This window comes from Armigeres subalbatus, chromosome 3 (assembly GCF_024139115.2).
Source record: "Armigeres subalbatus isolate Guangzhou_Male chromosome 3, GZ_Asu_2, whole genome shotgun sequence".
NCBI classification, from domain to species: domain Eukaryota; kingdom Metazoa; phylum Arthropoda; class Insecta; order Diptera; family Culicidae; genus Armigeres; species Armigeres subalbatus.
Genome location: NC_085141.1, coordinates 140,967,064 through 140,991,078, shown reverse-complemented (window position 1 = coordinate 140,991,078; position 24,015 = coordinate 140,967,064). Strand labels below are relative to the sequence as shown.

Below are 24,015 nucleotides of genomic sequence, written 5' to 3'. Positions count from 1 at the left end.
CCTCCGACGAGACAGGAGGTTTGCGCAGGCCCAATAAGCCGCCTAGAAAACCAATCATTACGAACAATATAAGAGATAATGCGACTCGATATAATCGGCAAAGACCTAGGCGACGAATACAGGATCACGATTGGAAGCTTGGAACATGGAATTGCAAGTCGCTAGGTTTCGCAGGTTGCGACAGGATGATCTACGACGAATTACATCCCCGCAACTTCGACGTCGTGGCGCTGCAGGAGATTTGCTGGACAGGACAGAAAGTGTGGAAAAGCGGGCATCGAGCGGCTACCTTCTACCAAAGCTGTGGCACCACCAACGAGCTGGGAACCGGCTTCATAGTGCTGGGTAAGATGCGCCAACGCGTGATTGGGTGGCAGCCAATCAACGCAAGGATGTGCAAGCTGAGGATTAAAGGCCGTTTCTTCAACTATAGCATCATCAACGTGCACTGCCCACACGAAGGGAGACCCGACGACGAGAAAGAAGCGTTATACGCACAGCTGGAGCAGACATACGATGGATGCCCACTGCGGGACGTTAAAATCGTCATCGGCGACATGAACGCACAGGTAGGAAGGGAGGAAATGTATAGACCGGTCATCGGACCGGATAGTCTGCACACCGTATCGAATGACAACGGCCAACGATGTATAAACTTCGCAGCCTCCCGCGGAATGGTAGTCCGAAGCACCTTCTTTCCCCGCAAAAATATCCACAAGGCCACATGGAGATCACCTAACCAAGAAACGGAAAACCAAATCGACCACGTTCTAATCGACGGTAAATTCTTCTCCGACATCACGAACGTCCGCACTTACCGCAGTGCGAATATTGAATCCGATCACTACCTCGTTGCAGTATGCCTGCGCTCAAAACTCTCGACGGTGTACAACACGCGTCGAAGTCGGACGCCGCGGCTTAACATTGGGCGGCTACAAGACGGTAGACTAGCCCAAGAATACGCGCAGCAGCTGGAAGTGGCACTTCCAATGGAAGAGCAGCTAGGCGCAGCATCTCTTGAAGATGGCTGGAGAGATATTCGATCCGCCATTGGTAGCACCGCAACCGCTGCACTTGGCACGGTGCCCCCGGATCAGAAAAACGACTGGTATGACGGCGAATGTGAGCAGTTAGTGGAAAAGAAGAATGCAGCATGGGCGAGATTGCTGCAACACCGCACGAGGGCGAACGATGCACGATATAAACGGGCGCGTAACAGACAGAACTCGATTTTTCGGAGGAAAAGGGGCAGCAGGAAGATCGAGACCATGAAGAAACGGAGCAACTGTACCGCGCTAATAACACACGAAAGTTCTATGAGAAGTTAAACCGTTCACGTAAGGGCCACGTGCCACAGCCCGATATGTGTAAGGACATAAACGGGAACCTTCTTACGAACGAGCGTGAGGTGATCCAAAGGTGGCGGCAGCACTACGAAGAACACCTGAATGGCGATGTGGCAGACGAAGATGGCGGTATGGTGATGGACCTGGGAGAACGCGCGCAGGACATAATTCTACCGGCTCCGGATCTCCAGGAAATCCAGGAGGAGATTGGCCGGCTCAATGACAACAAAGCCCCTGGGGTTGACCAACTACCAGGAGAGCTATTTAAACACGGTGGTGAGGCACTGGCTAGAGCGCTGCACTGGGTCATTACCAAGATTTGGGAGGAGGAAGTTTTGCCGCAGGAGTGGATGGAAGGTGTCGTGTGTCCCATCTACAAAAAGGGCGATAAGCTGGATTGTAGCAACTACCGCGCAATCACATTGCTGAACGCCGCCTACAAGGTACTCTCCCAAATTTTATGCCGTCGACTAGCACCAACTGCAAGGGAGTTCGTGGGGCAGCACCAGGCGGGTTTTATGGGCGAACGCTCCACCACGGACCAGGTGTTTGCCATTCGCCAAGTACTGCAGAAATGCCGCGAATACAACGTGCCCACATCATCTATTCATCGACTTCAAAGCCGCATATGATACAATCGATCGGGACCAGCTATGGCAGCTAATGCACGAACACGGTTTTCCGGATAAACTGACACGGTTGATCAAAGCGACGATGGATCGGGTGATGTGCGTAGTTCGAGTTTCAGGGGCATTCTCGAGTCCCTTCGAAACCCGCAGAGGGTTACGGCAAGGTGATGGTCTTTCGTGTTTGCTATTCAACATCGCTTTGGAAGGTGTAATACGAAGAGCAGGGATTAACACGAGTGGTACAATTTTCAATAAGTCCGTTCAGCTATTTGGTTTCGCCGACGACATAGATATTATGGCACGTAACTTTGAGAAGATGGAGGAAGCCTACATCAGACTGAAGAGGGAAGCTAAGCGGATCGGACTAGTCATCAACACGTCAAAGACGAAGTACATGATAGGAAGAGGTTCAAGAGAAGACAATGTGAGCCACCCACCGCGAGTTTGCATCGGTGGTGACGAAATCGAGGTGGTAGAAGAATTTGTGTACTTGGGCTCACTGGTGACTGCCGAAAATGACACCAGCAGAGAAATTCGGAGACGCATAGTGGCTGGAAATCGTACGTACTTTGGACTCCGCAAGACGCTCCGATCGAATAGAGTTCGCCGCCGTACCAAACTGACAATCTACAAAACGCTAATTAGACCGGTAGTCCTCTACGGACACGAGACCTGGACGATGCTCGTGGAGGACCAACGTACTTGGAGTTTTCGAAAGGAAAGTGCTGCGTACCATCTATGGTGGGGTGCAGATGGCGGACGGTACGTGGAGGAGGCGAATGAACCACGAATTGCATCAGCTGTTGGGAGAACCATCCATCGTTCACACCGCGAAAATCGGACGACTGCGATGGGCCGGGCACGTAGCCAGAATGTCGGACAGTAACCCGGTGAAAATGGTTCTCGACAACGATCCGACGGGCACAAGAAGGCGAGGTGCGCAGCGGGCAAGGTGGATCGATCAGGTGGAAGATGACTTGCGGACCCTCCGTAGACTGCGTGGTTGGCGACGTGTAGCCATGGACCGAGCCGAATGGAGAAGACTCTTATATACCGCACAGGCCACTTCGGCCTTAGTCTGAATAAATAAATAATAATAACGCAAGCGTTTCATAAAATAAATAAAAATATAAGTGCTACAAATGCGGGATCTTCTTCTTCTTAATCAATGGCCCTAACTGGAACGTGGCCTGCTTTTCAACTCATTTTATTTTATGTTTTCAATTTATTTTATTTGCATTTCCTCAATTATTAATTTAAAGCTTTTCTATTGCATGAGTATGTATCTTGTGAAGCAAATACAATGGATACACTATATTTCAACACGAAAACATCCTAGACCGGACAAAGTATCGAACTGCCATCTCCGGATTGGTGATCCTACGCCTTTGCTGGCAAGGCTACTGGAGACCCCGTGATACGTGATCATTACCAGTAAAAAAAACCAACTATTGAAAATTAAAATTAAATCTATAAATTCACAATGTAGAGAGGTGTAAGTGATATTTTGGTCAAAATTAAGTTGACTACAGCGAAAATACCTTGATTCTATAGAATTCTATAGAATTCTAATCAAAAAACAAACCTGACAATTATTGAATAAAATCTGGGCATATACAATTCTGTAAGCTTTTTATACAAATATTGTATTAAAATAATACAAATCTGTATTATTTTAATACAATATTTGTATAAAAAGCTTACAGAATTGTATATGCCCAATTATTATACAGTTTCTGTAAGGTTCTTATGCAGAACTGTATTAAAATCTGCCATCCCCTGGTTGGGTAGAGCTTTGCGGAAATAGTTTGTACGTTTTTCATAAAACATATGAAAAATTTACAAAAAATCAGCAATTTTTGCGTTTGACCCCCTCGTTTTTTTTTCATACTCGAAAATTAGATACAATGCAACACATGGAATACAATTGAGTTGAGTGCGAAAATCGCAACAACTCATTGTTTGGCCACCTCACATCTTTATACCACTGTGACCTTTTTCCAAGAAGTTTGTTCACCGGTTACATTACTCATAAGTTACCTTCAGCAAACGATACCGGTTTCATCGAGTAACTGTTGAATTTCAAAGTGGAACCGCAAGTAACAAAAACACCCATGATTAATCCTTATTAAAGCCATTCAGCATTGCGTTACAGTCTTTCAAACACTTGAAAAAATTAGCACCGTGTTTGAATGTTGGGTGGTAATTTGAACCGGAATTGTCGAGTGCATCATCTCAAATTGTTCACCAAAGCATCAATTGAAGACCACCGTCGCGATCGATGAGACTTAATCGGCGATAATCGCAGTCATCGTTATAATTCGTCATCATCGCAAAGTGGTTGGCTAAATCCGCTCATTCGAACTGGCGAATCAAAGAAAGGAAAACAAGTTGGAATGAAAAACGCATGCAATTTCCCTTCACCACCATGACCGGTTCGAGTAGCCGTGCAGACCACTTGCAGACGGCGGTCGTCGTCGGCGGCGATGATGCCAAAGAAATGCAGTCTTGTTGCCTTCTCATATCATCCATATTTGTTGCGTCTTACATGAAGCGCGCCATACGGCACACCGTTTACGTGCTAACTATTGCCATCAGCAACTTTCGATTTCCATCCACACTGATGGTGTCTGGTTTGTGTCACTGTTTTGTTGTTGTTTTTTTCCTTCGCCGCCGTCTTTTATTCTTTCACTTTTATCATGCGCCAATAAAGCTCGCTGCAATTGCAGTTCTTCGGATCATGAACGTCGTCGGTCGGCGACCTCCCACGCAACGCACACTGAATTGGTTGCACATTGCCGTTGTTCGTGACTCGTGGTGAGGTCCAACGGGTTGCGTTTTTTGCAACGGCTCACGCATGGCTTTTAAAAGTGAATCTGATATGGAACTTCAAAACTTGAAAAAGAGACCTCAGTTAACAAAATACGAAAAAGCTCAATAGCGTAATGTAAACAGCCATTGTTTAACAATAATTCATGTTTTGTTGGCTTCTGCTTTTTCTTGATCGATAATACATTTTAGTTATAATGAATGACACTGCCAATGGGTGTAAAAAATTAGTATAGAAAGGGAGACTGAAATTACGTTTTTGGAATTCGAAACAGTGTAGAACTAAGGTGTATTTGGGTCAGTCAAGATTGCAAAGCGATCATATCGGGTAAAGTGGCCTATAGTGGACCCTATAGCCATTTTCGCATTATTACAGCACAATATAATCATTTTGCTATGCCATGATTTGATTACATGCATTGGAAATGCTATGGAAAGCAAAATAAGATGATTTTTTACAATTCTACAAAAAAAAAACCCTGATTAATCCACCTAGCGGTGATGATGCCTTTCTCGCTCGTTCAAAAGGGTTGACAAACATATTTTTCACATTTGTTTATGGTAGCCTTACTTTGTACCGTTAAATGCACAAAAACGATCCATAAAAAATGAATGTTCCATAAAACGCTACTTTGAATCTAAAAAATAGCTCAGGCGTATCCATAAAGATTAATTTTAAGATCCATAACTAAGCATAACTAAGCTAAAAAAAATAAACCAAATAATTGGAAAAAAAGTATGTACCTTTAAACATGATCAAGAAAAACAGTATCATTCCTGCTATTTTCCCATCATCCATTTGGAAAATGATCCATAGAAAACTACATTTTGATCCATAAAAACACAATTTTGCGCAATTTTTATCGTGATTACGATCCAAAACTTAAGGTAATATGATCCATAGTTTTGGATATATGATCCATAATGTTGGTCATTTGACAAACTTTCGGGTGTTTCTTGTTTTGAAGTCAGAATCCAGCTTAGGCTTCTGGCACCCATCAATAAGTTAGCCTTTTAAAATTATTGTTTTGAATAGTATGATTCTTCATATAGATAAGAATTCATTTTTTGCTGATAGCAGTTCCGTTTTTGTCATTGACATTCAACCACTTTTAACTAAGATTTACGAATTTGATCCGACTTAATAAAATTTGAAGATAATTCTACTATGGTTGCTTTTCTTCATATGGAGAGCATTTCGGAGTGATTAACCGAAGGTTTTATTAAAATTGATTCATATCAATTTGTTTTTGTATATATTAACTGATTTTCTGAAATTATTAATCAGATCACTCTGTACAGGTAAACTATCACTGTACAAAATCTGATAGATTACTAGTGACAGAGCTGGTGTTACCGATTTCAGCATACTTGGGCCAATAATGTCTAATACTTTATATCATACTGATTGCATACCTGATATTATTCTATCAGGAAATCAAAAATCGTTGATTGCCTTAGAATAATTTGTTATGGATTATAGCAAGAATGTTTTCGATCATTCAGTAATATAGATTCGATAATTTAGTAGTTTGTCAATAACTCATTCCAGAGGATAAATGTCGAAAAATATTCGCACCAGAAGTCCAGCATAAAACACGTTTAAAATTTAACTTCTGGTATGAGTAATCGACAAACTAAATGGTCGAACTTAGATTACTACATGATCCAAAACATGCTTGGATTGTAGAAAAGTTTGGATACATTTTCCATTGACTTGCCAAAAAGAAAAAAATTCTTCAAATCCTACCGAATCTCAGCTTCTCCCACATAATCCGAGTGCTATTTGAATCTTCTAATAGATGTGTTGTCACTATGAATGGGGTTCCAATTGGTCTAGCGAAGTCCAAGATTTAGGACTTATGTATAGCATGAATTAATTAACTATCAAAAACCACACCGAAGGTATGCAAGCGAAAAGGTATGTATAGTAAGTAGTTATAGAAAATCAAAACCATTTACTAAAATAAATTGTTGTATTTACAAACTAATTGTTAGACCAGCCATGTTTTACATATATTGTGCCAATATGAATTACATATTTGCTGAAACGCCAGGAAGAATGCATTACAGAGGATTCAAAATAAATGTTGAAATTGATTCTGAAGTTGCTTCCCTGCACACCAAAACATTATGAATATTAGGTGACATATTTGAATGAATTGACACGAAATCACATGATGTAAACTCAATCGCATATGTTTTTCAACGTCAGATGATTTAATATGCCACGGAACCTAAAACACAGCACCAGGTGCGTTGCCACACGAATGCACAAGCAGCCGATGATAAGTGCAAATTGCATATAAATTGTTATACTTCGATCACCACTCTTCCAAGAAGTAAATATAGCTGAGGGGTAACGTTCTAGCCTCTCACTCAGAGAATCTGTGTTCGACGCTCGTTCGATTCTTATTTTTTTGTCAAAGACATATTTATAAACAATTTTTATTTTCTATAACTCAATACCAAATTTTTAAACGACTTCTCTGCGTTTGTAAACAAAGATTAAAACATCGATTCGTCAAATCTGAGAGGCGAGAGCACTCCCACGCAATCCAACACCACCAACAGGTAGCCGAAGTATAACATATATATGTTAGACTACATATCTACACATGTCTTTTAATCGAAATAATTAGACTTTCATGTTGCCAATCTAAAAGAAAATTAAAATCTAACTATTTTCGGCTAAAATGTGTTTTAACATTTTAACAATCATTTTAAAATTGACGCCCTTCACCCTTGCCGGGGTGATGGGCCAATGGGGCGTGTTGGTGATGCTTCCTTCTGCAATATTCATCCAACGGCAAGCGACTGAAGCGAATGCAGTGACGTTTTATTTTAGTATTAGCATTTATTTTAGTATTACAAAAAAATCCCGGGATATAGAACAAAAAATGTTTCCAGTTGGCAAACATTCGAGTGCTTCCCAGTTTGAAGTCAGAATCCAGCTTAGGCTTCTGTCACCCAATCAATAAGCTAGCCTTTTTAAGGTCACTCCTGACGGAATCCAATATTAAAAGTGCTCGCGTTTTCGGGGGCACACCACTCGATACGGAAGCAACGCACAACTGTCATTTTTATTATTTCACGCATGCTGCGACGCAGCAAAGCTAAATCAACAAAAATGACAGTTGTGCGCCGCCACTGAATCGAGTGGTGTGCCCCCGAAAACGCGAGCACTTTTAATATTGGATTCCGTCAGGAGTGACCTTAAAATTATTGTTTTGAATAGTATGATTCTTCATAATGGTAAGAATTCATTTTTTGCTGATAGCAGTTCCGTTTTTGTCATTGACATTCAACCACTTTTCAACTAAGATTAACGAATTAGATCCGACCTTATAAAATCTGAAGATAATTCTACTATGGTTGCTTTTTTTCATATGGAGAGCATTTCACAGTGATGGTACGAAGGTTGGATTAGAACTGCTTAATTTTAATTAGCTTTTGTATCCAAAATCCAAAAGATCCAAAATTATTTATCAGTTCACTCCATACAGGTAAACTATCCATGTACACAATCTGATAGATTACTCATGACAGAGCTGGTGTTACCGATTTCAGCATACTTGGGCCAATAATGTCTAATACTTTATATCATACTGATTGCATACCTAATATTATACTTAATTAATTTATTAATTATCAAACCTACACATTTAGTAGTTTGTCAATAACTCATTCCAAAGGTTGAATTTCATACGTGATGTACGGTGGACTTCTAGTGCGAAGGTTTATAAAACTCTGCCTTATTGTTGTTTCTTTTGCACTAATAACAAAATGATAGCGCTAGTTGCAGTAACTTATACTGACTAATAATAACTAATAAAAAAAATTTTTGTTATCATTCAGTATAAGTTATTACAAACTAGTGCTTTAAATCGATTTTTAGTTAAATTAAAACAACAAACTGTAGGGCAGAGCTGTCGAAAAATTTTCGCACCAGAAGTCCACCATAAAACACGATTTGAAATTTAACCTCCGGGATGAGTTATCGACAAACTAAATGATCGAACTGAGATTACTACATGATCCAAAACATGCTTGGATTGTAGAAAAGTTTGGATACATTTTCCGTTGACTTGCAAGAATGGAACATTTTCTCCGAATCCTTCCGAAACTCAGCTTCTCCCACATAATCCGAGTGATATTTGAAAACTTCAAACATATATGTTATCACTATGAATGGGGTTCGAATTAATTGGTCTAGCGAAGTCCAAGATTTAGGACTTATGTATAGCATGAATTAATTAACTATTCAAACCACACAGAAGATATGCAAGCGAAAAAGTAGGAATATAGTAAGTTAATATTTGTAGAAAATCAAAACCATTTACCAAAATAAATTGTTGTATTTACAAACTAATTGTTAGAAAAGCCATGTTTTACATATACTGTGCCAATATAGATTATTTGCTGTGACGCCAGGAAGAATGCATTACAGAGGATTCAAATTAAACGTTGAAATTGATGTTGCTTCCCTGCACATCAAAACACTATGAATATTAGGTGACATATCTGAATGAATTGACACAAAAGCATTTGACGTAGACTCAATCGTATATGTTTTTCAACGTCAGATGATTTAAATATGCCACGGAACCTAAACACAGCATCCGCGTTGCCGCACGAATGCACAAGCAGCCGATGATCAGTGCAAATTGCATATAAGCTGTTATACTTCGATCACCACTCTTCCAAGAAGTAGAGATAGCTGAGGGGTATAGTTCTAGGCTCTCACTCAGAGAGTCTATGTTCGACTCTCGTTCGGTCCTCTTTTATTTTTAAAAACATATTTATAAACATTTTTCTTTTCTATAACTCAATACCAATTTTTTAAAACGACTTCTCTGCGTTTAAGATTAAAACATCGATTTGTCAAATCTGAGAGCTGAGAGCACTCCCACGCAATCCAACACCAGCAACAGATAGCCGAAATCTTCACCTATATGTTAGGCTACATATTTACACATGTTTTTAATCGAAATAATTAGACTTTCATGTTGCCAATCTAAAAGTAAATTAAATTTCGAACCCGAAAAATCTAACTATTTTCGGCTAAAATGTGTTTTAACGTTTTAACAATTATTTTAAAATTGACACCTTATATCCCTTACCGAGTGAAATAAAAAAGCATCACCCGGTCCCCATTTTGTTTACTCGCTTCCGTCAGGGCCAAAGCGGTGTGTTGGTGATGCTTCCTTCTGCGATATTCATCCGACGGCAAGCGACTGAAGCGAATGCAGTGCCGTTCGCTCCTGCCGAAATGTGCTTGCATAGCGTCCTCACGTACACCAGCTGCGCTCCCATACGCTGATTGAACGCCACAAAAATAGCTGCCAAGTGAGAAGTTCACTCGTATATAGGGTATGCGACCGCATGATAGCAAAATAATAGAAAAAAATGGGCCTGATTACGTTCAGTAAAGAGAAAAGTTATTAATTATTGAACAGTTCGTTAGAGGTTACCCAAATAAACACTTATAGGGCGATCATGCCTTCAGTGAAGACAATGGGTTCTTAATAATATTGTTCATCATTGCATTTCTTAACGTTTGCTTTACTTGAAGCGACACGTTGTAATTATGCCATTATGAATACTAATTGAAAACAATAATTTCCCCAACAAATTGGCTTTCCTACCTATATACTGCCGCCGCAAGCGTAACTGATCCATATTTTCTTCCATGCAAAATCAATATTGGACGATTATGCTTGCGACGGCAGTATAATGGAGCTCATTTTTCCTCCAAGAAAATTAGATTAATGATGAATCCAATTTCATTTCTAGCAAATTCAAAGTTTGTCTATTAGCATTAAAACTATCAATTTAGAACTATTATTGATTTTATCAAATATGTATTTTCTTTCATTGATTTAATAATACTTCCAATATTGGTACCGTTATCCTAGCAGAGTGAACTCTGTGGCTTTGAAATGAAATGAACATATACCAATTTGATGAATACTGTACGACTTATATTTCCTCATACCATGTGTGGTCCGATGGTTTTGTGGTATGGCAAGCGCTTTCCACCCCAGAGGTCAGCAGTTCGAATCTAGGCGAATTCAGCATAGAACATTTTGCTATTTTTTTATTCGCGAAAACAGTTTTTTGGCCATAACTCCAGATTGTGATGAGCTATTGATCTAATTTTCAATAGCAAACAATGGGACTGAATTCCGCGTCGACTGCAACTTGTTGCGAGCCAATCGGACAATGGGAAGTTCAAAAAAGTGTGTCTACAAAATTTGTACACATACACACACACACATACATACATACACACATACAGACATCACCTCAGTTCGTCGAGCTGAGTCGATCGGTATATAAAAATCGGCCCTCCGGGCCTCCTATCAAAATTTTGTTTTTGAAGCAATATTATAGCCTTTACGTACACTTAGTGTACGAGAAAGGCAAAAAGAGTGTGTCCATTATAGGCAGGCATATTTTGAGGGAACACAGATTAGAACACCTAGTGGGGATGACGTCTCAAATCATCGAGTGGCTGACGTTGGCGTTAGTTTCAGTCAAGTGAAATTTTCGCTAGCTTCTGATTTAGGTCTTGTTGCTGTTTGTAATTTGAAAGCGGCATATTGTAAACAAATTGATTCATTTTAGAGTACAAACTTACAACATTGGTACATCATGGTACACAAGAGAAGGTTAAGCCGAAATAATTGTTTTTCAATCTGCAAATCATAAGAGAAACGGGAAATCTCGCTTAACTTTTCAAAAGGACCTAAGTAACATTTTTTTCATAAATTAATTTAAATAGTGCCATCAACAGAACAACATGGTAGCTATTGATTGCAGTATTCGAATAAATTCATGAAAAAATGTTACTTAGGTCCTTCTGAAAAGTTAAGCGAGAAATGCTGCAAAAACATATATATTCGCATGGATGGCATCTGTTGCGTTTTAGCGGTAAATCTTCGAGTGGCTGACGTTAGCGTCAGTAGCAGTGAAGTGGAATTTTGTTTTCAAAATTTTGATTTTCTGCGTGCGCGGTACGAAAGGTCTTCTTTTCTGTGAGAGCGGCTGAGGCCCTAGAGAGGACCGTTTTGGATGAATCAACGTCCTTGTTCTTGTTCACTTGGAGCTGGTGTAATTGGTGACGACTTTGGTTCCCGTCGAGACGGTAACGTGATTGGTCAGGTAGAACGGAAACAGGAGGTGGATGACGATCCGAGTTTCGCGGCTACTGATCGTTTAACGTTTGTTGTAATGCGCCAGACAGGAGGCCTCATCCACAATACCCTCGAAGATGTAGTTTATGAAGCTGTTCATGACACACATCGAAAACCGGACCTTGGCTTGCCAGTACCATTCGACTCGTTAGATCCGCCTTTCGTTCGTTTGATGCCAGTGCACCCGTGCAAAACTTCAAAATGCATAATCGCTTGACGTCGGTAGCAGCACAAGTGCTCGTCGGAGCGAGACGCTGCTAAAATTTATTCGCATGGATGGAGTCTATCGCGTTTCTGCGGCAAATCATACATATGTTGATGTTGGCGTGCAATGGAGTGAAATTTCTGTTTTCAAGATTCTGATTTTGCTTGTGATTAGAAAGGCATTATTGAAAACAAATCATTTTTTTTCAAAATCATCATTTTGCACAAGAGAATGTTGATCCGAGACAAATATTTTTGGCGATAGCAGAAATTTTCCGTCGGTAGCAATGCAAGCACTCGTCGTTGAGAGAGGCTGCGAAATGGCGTCTATCGCGTTTCAGCTATAAATCATCGAGTGGCTGATGTCGACGTCAGTAACAGTCAGGTGAAATTTTCTCTCTGAAAGAATCTGAAAGATTCAGATTTTGGTTTTATTGTTGTTAGTGATTGGAAAAACACATTATTGAAAATGAATCGGTTCTTTTCGAAGCCAACATTTTATATAATAGAAAGTTGATCCGAGGAGAATTTTCCTGCAAATCACAATTACCTGATTACACTGCCGTTCTACGCATATTTGTCCCATATTACCTTTGCTGAAAAAATCCAAACTCGAGTCAATTTGTCCCACTTATTTCAGAATCGATTGGATCTTGATATTTGACAAATATTTTTGGGATGTCATGAGCGCAATACTATTTCAGGACATAAAACGAATCGCTACTTATTTAAACGGTTTTCAGTCTCAATTATCATCAAACAACAACTTATTTTTTTTCAGTGGGACAAATTGACTCGCGTTTGAGATTTTTCATCAAAGGTAACATGGGACAATTGTGTATAGAACGGCAGAGCAGTTCATCGCAACGATGGTATCGGTAACGGTCCCAGCTGCTAAGCATCAACTTTTACGTAATCTTACGGTCGTGTCTTGAATACAACCTTCTACTTGATACTACGTTAATAGCGCCTTTATCTTTCGATGGATTTTGAAGATTCATATATCAATCGACTAATAAATTCTACAGTAATTTGTCAACCTTATTTAAACTCAATAATATTTACTATCTACTATGTCCGAAACTATGTTCGAAAAATTTATTGGAGGGTAGCCACTTCCTTCGGTGAGGTTTGATCCCACGAAACCGGTACGCTAGAAAAGTGCTTTCCCTACTAAGCTAAGAAGGACCTCTATCGTCCTTCACAGCTCAGAAGGCTACTGATGAGATCAAATTTCCAACACCAGGCACAAAGCTGAACTCTCGCAATCTATCTTTAAAGCCAACTCTTTCACACGCATTGATTTGTGCAATGCCAACCGAGTAGAATGAGTATTTAGTTATGTATAGCATTAGCATCCAAACACAGCTTCATCAGCAATTGCGCTCAACGAGTACCTCGGATTCGGATTCTGATGGCTTTTCCGCAAACGTGACCTTTAAGTGGTCTTGTTGTGTAGGGGTTATCACGCCTATCTAGAGAGTAGGAGGTTGAGGGTTCGAGTCCCTCCAAGACGCGTGGATTCTTTTTCGCAAATTTCATATCAATTTGTCCATTTCGAAACATATGCTGTGCATATGCACAGCCAAAATATTAAACAAATCAAATTCGTTTTTATTGCTTTGTCGCCAGGCGCTCGGCAAAAATGTTCCGTCGGTATCAGAATCATGAACCCGCATCAGAGGAAGATGCTGAAAAAAATAATTTGCATGGATGGCATTCTTATTCTTCTTTTTGGCCGAGCCATTGCCGCCTTGCTGCATTTTTTGACAGTTTTACATGACATTTAAAAACTTCAAATATCTTTCGATTAGTTGAACTTACTTAGTTAATAAGACTATAAAATCGTTTAGATGGAGTAAAATTAAAGAGTAGAATTTTTTGCCCTGAGTGTAGGACAACACTGCTGCTAAGCCCCTATTTTCAACTGGAACTTCCCATCTTTTAGTGAATTATGACAAAACTTTTTTATGTGGGGCACCGTACAACAAATCTGTCTTTATTATTATTTCCAACAGGAACGCGTATAAGCAAGATATACGCATAAATGTAGCTTCCATTGAATAAAAATTCAAGTGAGTTTAAGTCTGTTGGCAAAAAATCAGACCATTTTCTCCCATCATGAGATCAATCTTAATAGCAAAATTTCAGTCGTCAACTCCCAGACTTGTGAATAAGCAAACAATGATATTGACAACAAGGTCCCCTACTGTGTTCCGTGACCATTACTCTTGTTCGCATGCATACATAACATCAACTCATCGAGTGTAGTCAATTGATATATGATCTTTATCGGAATCAATATTGCAATGATGCATACCCATAAAGTCATGTAACAGTTTCAGAGCGCCAACCGAAGAACTTGAAAGGTCACAGTTGTACGCGCTAGAAATTCACAATTCAAATCGTCACCCAGCAGACCACAGATGTTTTTGAAATCAGAGAGTATTTTGGCAGATTAGGTGATTAATGTTTGACATTTTGTCACTGTTTTAACACATTCGCTGAGGTGTGCAATCAGACAACACGCCGGCTATCCTTGGATGTGACGCAATATACAATCTATACGTCTCTGCAAATCAACGGACTAACCATCTAATGATATATTATTTTGCAATCAACTATTTAACCACACCAGTTGTTGCTTGTGGCCAATAATTCATCAATTTCCTTCATAGCATATGTCATAGATTTCCTCGAGGCATTTGGATTTTTCATGATTTGTATACGCCTTCAGCAATGTGCGGTGTTTATCTCTATCGTAATGGTAGTCATTAAAAGTACGAAAACTTCCCATTTTAGCAGCTGTCGATTGCCAATGTTTAGACTTTGCTTATCCCAATTCGTATCCATCGAAGGATGATCACATCTAACCGTTCGACTATCTTTGCACAGCATAATCGTTAATCCAGATTATATAATTAAGTCTAAAAAACGCTTTGGCCTATGAATGTTTTGTTTCTTTAGTTATTCACTGGGGAACATTCAAAATAAATATAACTTTGATAATTTGACAAGAATTTACAAGCTCTTCGAGCGTTTAACAAACGTTAAAGTCAAATACTAAAAATGAATCTAATTCTTGAATTTTAAAAATACTTTATACCAAAAGTGACAATCCTATCTGTTTTGTAGGACTTAAATAATTCAATTAAATCACACGCGAAAACTCATGGGAACGTCTTCTCTATTCACATCTTAGTCGAGAAATTCCGTGAATCACAATAACGACCATCTGAGCGTACGCTATTTGTTAAGACTTGGATGCGAGTTTCCTTTCAGTGGAAAAACACTCATTCGATCGTCAAAATAAACCATAAAACCATTCAATAAAAATATTAGGTTTACGTTTTCCCTTTCATACTGAGCTGACCACGCGATTGCTTGATCCCTTCGCTTAAAGTGGTTGGATGAACTCGTGACGTGACTGAGCTGGCAGCGTGGTTCGCAATGTGGAGGCTCGCTACATTGTTTTATTATTATATGGCATTATAAACCATAACCACACATCCACCCATCGATCGCATCATCGATTCGGGCCGGGTGATGGGCCTTCAAGATTGCACCGGCTTCGAGCAGATATTGATACTGCTGACCTACATCGTGCCATGAGCTGGAACATGAAAAAATATGATTTTTGTTTTGCTCGAGGCGGGTCACCCTTGCCCCGAGAGGATGACGTGACGGCGAAACTTTAGTCGATTTATGTGTGTCATGTCGATTTTGTGTCATCGAAAACGTGAAGGTAATGATTCTGATAGATTTCGTTCAAAATTTACGATTTTCGATGGGGCTTTCCATAATACAGCGCCTTTGGAGCGAATAATGTTGAATACATGCTTAATTTTCGAAATGTCCCCTTTAGGTTTGTTCCGAATTCAATTCGGGAATGGGAACAAATCCGTGGATGATGTAGAGTGTGGGCGAAAAGTGTTTCCGGGTTCTTTGTCTTTTCAGGCGTTTCCTATTCGGGCGGATGGGATCCAGAAGTTTGGTATAAAACCTTTCTGAGAACTTTAACCTTTCAAATAGTCGAAACTGGGAAACATTATACATTTATATGAAAAAAAATAAGCGGATTGATTAGGAGGCGTAATTATTCACTTTCAGAATATCGTAGACGGAAAAATGCAAACGGTGATCAAAACCAATCCTTATTAAAAATCAGATGACAAAAATTGTGTCGCGGAAATCGCTGTTGCATCACTCCGTATACTGTCTGTAATCGCATATCTGAAATATGAAAATGAAACCCAGCAAAGATGGGACAAATATGCGGTTACTGGCAGTATAGTGATCGCAACGTTAATTATTAAGTCGTTCTTCGGTGGAGGTTTGGCAAAGTGAATAACAGCCATTTCAAAAATACTCAGAAATGCTCATTATTTTAACTTTTATTCGTTTCATAGGTTATTTGCTGCTTGGTACCCCCAATTGGCGTTGACGACAACACAAAATATTATGGGCGCTGCGTGACGCTCTTTTATTTCATCCGGAATTTCTTGTAAAAGCGTTAACATATTTCTTGAACCGAAAACATTGATAAGCTTCATACAAGTTTGATTAAACATAAAATATGATGAAGTGTTTCTTCAAAAGTCTAACCCCAGATGTTTCAATTACACTACGTAAATAACATTTTGAGAGAAGGCGAATTGGTTCTGTTTTTACATTACTTCACTTAAGTATCGGTTTTGGCTCCTAATTTTGTTACATTCGCAAACTTAACTTCAATTCAAATATTTTTGAAATATTTTTTGGTTCAAACAGAAAACATATTGTAAGGGTTTCCTCTCTGGTGAAGATTATCGTTTATATTTGAATAAATAGATATTCTTCCATAGTCGCCAAAAAAGGAACTAAAGTGAACAAACTGCTACATTTTTCCAGTTTTCTTCCACTTCGAGTAGTATAATTAGCTTAATAAGAAAAACTTACCGAAAACTTGTCGCATGAGAAGAAAGGCCTCTTTCAGTCTGTTTTTCTCCCTGGAATGGTAAAGAAACAATATTTTAAACATGAATACATATATGATGATTTGACACATGACATTTTAATGTAAATTAAATACAGTCCACATAGTCATGGAGGAAATAATGCAGCATATGTAACGTGATCCAAAAAGCTTTAAAGAAGCAAAAATATTCTCCGAATAAGGAAGTCGTTCAAGTGCAACAAGTTGATGGTCTTGGAGATGGAAGCAAATTAAATCTTGAAATGGGAATTTGCATCCAATAGGTTGTCTGACGGTTATGTGCACTGAATGTGATTCAGTCTTTTTGATATTCAAACTTCTGAAGTCGATCTAGCATCTGCAACAAAAGACATCTGATATCCGGAAATCACTGCTTTCCAGCTTGTCGTCAATTGTAACATTTTATAAAATCTACTCCATCAGCAAACCAGCAAGTCTAGACATCAATTCATCGCAGTGCCCTATGCGCGCTGGACATCACGAAAAGAGCAAAGGTATCAAACTGGAAAAGTGCAACTCAAAAAAAAAAGTATCACAAAATACCTTCAGGTACTGTTAGATACAACTCGGCACGACTCGACTCGATGCCGGTGTCGTGGCCTGCCTTCTATAGTTTATTCGCCTCGTAATCTGCAAAAGTGAAAGTAAAAGGAAATCGTTCTGAAAATCATGCGCACACAATCCGACACAACAGGAGGAAGGAAAAGCAACATAAAAAAATGCCAGTGACCTGAATTTCCTCCCCTGACGCCCCCTTGAAGTCTCTTGAATGTTGGCTTGAAGAATGACTGAATGCGGTTTCTGTGGCACAGTCCAAATGGAGCAAGTCCTTGCTTTTTCGACTATGATTAAAATCCCTAATGAATTTATAATTTCAAATAATAAATTATTTTATTCGAACTGTATTTCAGTTAATTTTGCAACATTTTTATATAACAATTCGGACAAACACAAATTTAAATTTAATATTACTACACAGATAAAAATGTGTTGTGATTTTAAATGTATTTTCATGGAGCATTGCACATAAACGCAACTAAATAAACACAACATTCGATTGATCTTACTAGTCTTTTATATAAATCAAAACAAGTTTAAAGTATCGCATGTTTATTCGTTGTTGAAATTAGCGGCAATTTTATATGTTGTTGAATTTTCAAAACTATTTGCTGTATAGGGTTACTGCTCCTTGGATTCATAACATGTATCCATACCAATAACAATCGGTTTTGAAAACTAATGTGCCTTCCAGACTACGAGTTATATCACTTGATATAGAGTAGCTTGACATCAAAGCTCACATATCTTATTTTCACTGCAAATAATGTATATAACATCTCATGTCAAGATTGTCTATATCAAGTAGCTATATCATCAGTCTGAATGTAAAAAATCGTGAATTGGTTGTGCTATGATTATGGCGACCGAGTGTCTCTTGAACTCAGGGAAGCCTATTCTGCTGCTGTATCCATAAGTAATGTGTCACTTTGAACTTTGGGTGAGAAGAGAACCACTTTAATATGACATTATATTCGAAAGGGGACAGTGTTGAAGTGTAAACATGACAGAAGCAAAATCGGCGGCATACAACTCACAAAGTCGTATGTTGCGCGCTTGCGCTATCCAAAACTTCTTGATGTTTCGAACATTTGACTTCTGTGCCAACCAACCACTAGTAGACTCACGGCGCATTTGTTGCCGAGCCTTTCCACAAAGTATAGCACATATAGAGAATAGGCAGTAGATTGAACGAGGCCCTCCACTCGGTGTTGTTTCCACTATATGCTACGAAGAAAAAAAGCCAAATCCCCCAGAAAGGTAGATATTTTGTGTCGTACGCCTCAGGCATATCGAGCATAATTCAATGCATAGCGCTATAAATCACGTCGTACTGAATTTGTTTTTTCTCACGCATAATAATTTAATTTAATTACGAACGCCAATGCAGCTGGTCATTTCAAGTTGCACATTCATTATTAAACAGTGTTTTTGCAACCCTTCGTTCATATTTTTCACACTATTATAGTACTAATGTTAGTGTTAGGCGTTAAGTTTTATGTTGTCGCATTATTTGACTGGACTCTGGGAGCCACTTTAGTAGAAGAAGGCAAACAATCGTTTGAGAGTTCAGAGTAAATTAAATCCGCGCTGGTTGAAGCGCAAGAATTGGCTTTTTCTTTCCATCTAGGTATTAGAGATAGACAGTTACTGGCACTGCCAGTCTGGCAGTGGCACAAAAAATGCATTAATATTTTAAGTAAACAAAATAACAATCAACAATATAATTCTTGCTCTAAAATTCATAAAAACATGTTTTGATTGTCGTCGAATACCAACTTATAAAAAATTGAGAATGACTCGCTTCACGAACATCTTCTGCTTCTTTTTAATTCGTTTTGCACAGAATTCCACAAAAATTGACCAATTTTAGAGCCCTGTTGCGACGCCACATTGAACGAGAGGCAATGCAAAGGACAAGCTGAAGCAGCGGTTCATTTTTCGGAAAAAGCCGGAGGATCCACCAAGTGAGTTCAGTGCGTGATCTCTCTTGTTCCGGACAGCAGAACGATCGCGCGGTCGACCGAATTATTGTGTTCTGCATTGCGCGGCCGGTAATAAAATTAATCAGTTCAGTGCGTGATCTCTCTTGTTCCGGACAGCAGAACGATCGCGCGGTCGGCCGAATTATTGTGTTCTGCATTGCGCGGCCGGTAATAAAATTAATCAGTTCAGTGAGTGATCTCTCTTGTTTCGAAGCGGGCTTGGTAGTCATATGGCTACTGCTACTGAGCGATTCCAAGCAACAGCATCAAAATTTAAGAAAAATTTTAATTCATGATTTTCTATTGAGTTGAAACTTTGCACAGTTTTTCAATTTCATCTAAATCGTCATTTTCGATATCAAATCTTCATATTGAGTCACGACTAACTTGTCAAAAGGGTGTATGTGAAAATGGGTAAAAAGTTATATAAAAGCTGCACAGCAAAAACGGAATGTTCGATTGTTATGATTTTTTCAGCAAAGTTAGACAACTAAATGGTGATTCTTAAGAAAATGTGCACAGTAAAAAAAAAATTTTTTGCCTTTAAAAATATCATTTTTGTCACAAAAACTCAAATATCTCAAAACCCTATCTTTTTTCGAACGTAATTTTTTTAGGGAAAACGGTCCATTATATTAGCTATCTACCATAAAAATTTGGTGATGGTAAACTAATAAACAAAAAAGTTATGACATTTCAAACATTTCACAATTTTCACATATAGTAAACAAAAAAAAATTTCCGTGTATTTTTTTTTTCAAGAATTGCAGTTTGATGCTGATTTTATTGTTAAGGGCCTTGCGTGAGTTAAACAAGTTGTTTGTATGATATTCCATATTTATGTATTCATCGATATTATGTATATTATATGTATAAATATTATATGTATAAATAAATAAAAATGAATTAATATTATCCTAAGTATTAAATTAAATGTGGCAGTTACACAATGTTGTTATAGAAACTCTAAGAGTTTTGGGTTTGAATTTTGGTATGGGTTATGATATCATGAAAACAGTTTATTAATACTTATTTTTATTTATTTTATTCAATTTTTTAAAATATCGAACACTTTTGAATTATTATCAGCACAGTTTGAGTATAGTTTTGCTTTAATTTTATTTTCCGACAATGGAATGAAACAGTGAAATTTTGGGTTCCTTGGATCGTTTTCGCGTTATTAAATTGCTCGCTGAGCTCTGAAGCCTTTATTTCGTACTCTTCAGTAGTAGTAAAACAAAATGATAATTTGGTTAAATCTTTTTCTTTTCTACGATTTGCCCAATCAAAAGTTCTTTCGCAGTTTTAATTGGATGCTCACGTTCTTTGGCTAAACTTGCTCTTGTGGCCATGCGCTTTATTGTTCCTCCAATAGCATCACAAGGACCTGTGCCATTTGATGTAGCATAAATAGGCCATTCTGCATCCATTCCGTCCATCGATTTAAATTGACATAGGCTCGAAAAATTCTTACGATTTTTGTACTGCGACGCTGCTCCATCAGACATGAAATATATCTTTTTGACTTCTTTATGCTTATCAACGCGTAAAAAGTTAATCATTTTTCAATGAACAAGTTTACGGATACTGAATCGTGTCTTAAATCTTCGGAAATTATAATAAAACTTAAGTGTTCAATTTGCGTACTTCCATTAAAATAAATAACGAATGGATGAATTGTAGCTTGTTGTACGTTCCAGTGATGGGACTGCACTTCATCTTGCAATACAAAGCTGTAATTTTCAGAAAAATCACAAATGACTAAAAATTCACCATTTTGTAATGTATTTTTCGTTTTTTTTTAAAGCTGGATTGTTCTGTTTTAATGAAATCGTGAGGGATTAAACTTTCTAATTTCAAGCAAAAATATGACACAAACTCATCTACAGGTTTTACAATAGTTTCTATGTCACACCTATCCGTGGTCACCCATTGCTCAAATGATAACTGATCAATATATTTTTCTTCAAACTCAGCGAATAAAGTATTTTCCAATGATGAAGAATCTGGACAATCCGAACAAGATCGTAGATAGCAATTTGATGTTGTATTTTCACACAAAAGACTACCAGTTAACATTTTAATATCCTTTGTTAAATTGATTCTTTTCAAACTATGTAAAATAAGATTAATATTCTCATGGGTTGTGCACACACACACATTATGTGTTCCTGAATTGGAAAGAAGCTTACATTGCCTTGGCCGAAGGCTTGCAAATGAGGAAAAACCTATTTTAATATTATCGTGAATTTCCTTGAAGCGTGTGTACGCTTCTTTCAAAGTCGTCATCATTAATCGTTTTTGGATTGCTTGACGCTTTCCATCTTTTTTACTGATACATAATCTTTTTGACCAGGCATAGCTCGACTTACTTCATCATCTTCAAAATATTGAACTACTATTTCTTTTGTCTCATCTGTTAATGCAGTACTAGACCTAGTATTTTTGGTTGAAAGACAGTTATTCTTTAATTGTTTTGCCTCTTTTACTGTATTTCTATTGGTTTTGAACTCATCAATGGCATCCTGAATAGACCACGAACTTGGCAGCATCGACAAAATCAATAATTTTTCTTTCCTTGTCGTGGCTGCATTCGAGAACCTTTCCTTCATATTTATAATTACCTCATCGTAGTCTGTATTTTCCACATCATCAGGTCCTACTTTGAAGAGGTTTCTTCGTACAGCTTCGTTTATTTCACGGTATTTTTTCTCCGGGTAATAAACGTAGTCCATCTTACTCCATTTAATCGGAGTCACTTTTATCCCAGCTATGCCCTCGTTAAAGCGTTCGATGTTGACCTTTTGGATACAATCATCTTCCGATTGATTTGTTGAAACAGATTTCGCTGATGGTACGGTGGCAAGGCTCTCAGCACTTAATACTTCTGGTAATTCCTCAGTTGTTGTCGATACATCTGGCAATTCCTCAGTTGCTGTCGTTTTCGAACTTCCTGCGCTCTGCTCAACCGATGATATACAGATTGCTCTTTTGTCAACGTTTAGACGGCAGGACGTGCAAATGCGTAAATTTGTATTCAATGTGGACATTGGAGCATAACCAGTCGCTTTCAGTTTATCTATGGTGCTTTCGGTGAGATTTCGTAACTCTTTTGAACACTTTTTCCATCAAACGGCCTACAACAGTTGAGAAAGCGGCTACTCATGTTGTTCGTAATATTTCAATAAACAAAATCACTTTTAAGTTTTTACTGACTAGTTTGGTGTCATTTGCTTGACTGAAGAAAAAAAATTACTATAAGATCTTTAACAACCTTAGTAGTAGTAATTTTTTTGCTTTTTCGTGAGCATTGTCATGGTATGTACCTATCATGCATTTGTTGTTGTTGAAGATACCCGTTTCCTCCCGATCATAAAGTCTATTCTCTAAGAGGTATATTTTTTGCAGGTAAACTATAGACGTACACGTGTATATAAATCTTTGATTTTGCAGCTTTTGTCTTAAAAATAACATTTCTGATATGTTTCTATCAACGTTATTATCAACAGGTTTCAACACTATTAAAAGAATTTTTCGCCAGTCACGTGCAATGAAAATTATGACACTATCAATACTTTTGATCACAACACTGGATCGTGTCTAAGTTTCTTATAGATGCTATGAATAATTAAATCAAAATGTCATGAAAACAACTTGTTTAAATCACGTCCCTTAACAATAAAATCTGCATCAAACTGCAATTCTCGAAATAACCTACACAGAAAATTTTTTTTACTAAATGTGAAAATTGTGAAATGTTTGAAATGTCATAACTTTTTGTTTATTAGTTTACCATCACCAAATTTTTATGGTAGATAGCTAATATAATGGACCGTTTTCCCTAAAAAAATACGTTCGAAAAAGATAGGGTTTTGAGATATATGAGTTTTGTGACAAAATGATATTTTTAAAGGCAAAAAATTTTTTTTTACTGTGCACATTTTCTTAAGAATCACCATTTAGTTGTCTAACTTTGCTGAAAAAATCATAACAATCGAACATTCCGTTTTTGCTGTGCAGCTTTTTAAATATTTTTGAACCATTTTCACATACACCCTTTTGAAAAGTTAGTCGTGACTCAATATGAAGATTTGATATCGAAAAATGACGATTTAGATGAAATTGAAAAACTGTGCAGAGTTTCAAATATTTTCGAAATGGTCGCTCAGGATCGACTGACATGCCCCCGTGGAATGCCTCTACTGCTTCTGCCTCATACGCAGGAGGTCGTGGGTTCAATCCCAGGTCCGTTCCATTCTCCTACTTTGTATCTTTCTCTTTATTTCTCAT

The 24,015-nt window shown here is 38.1% G+C and overlaps 1 protein-coding gene across 7 annotated transcripts in view; it reads right to left on the bottom strand.

Annotated features, from left to right (window-relative positions):
- LOC134226931 (CDC42 small effector protein homolog) overlaps nucleotides 1-24,015 on the bottom strand; it is a 104,275-nt gene that overhangs the window by 37,312 nt on the left and 42,948 nt on the right. For all 7 annotated transcript variants that reach the window (XM_062708054.1, XM_062708055.1, XM_062708056.1 and 4 more), the window contains one exon: nucleotides 17,146-17,195. The gene's annotated coding sequence lies outside the window, so the exon portion shown is untranslated. The remainder of the gene's footprint in view (nucleotides 1-17,145; nucleotides 17,196-24,015) is intronic.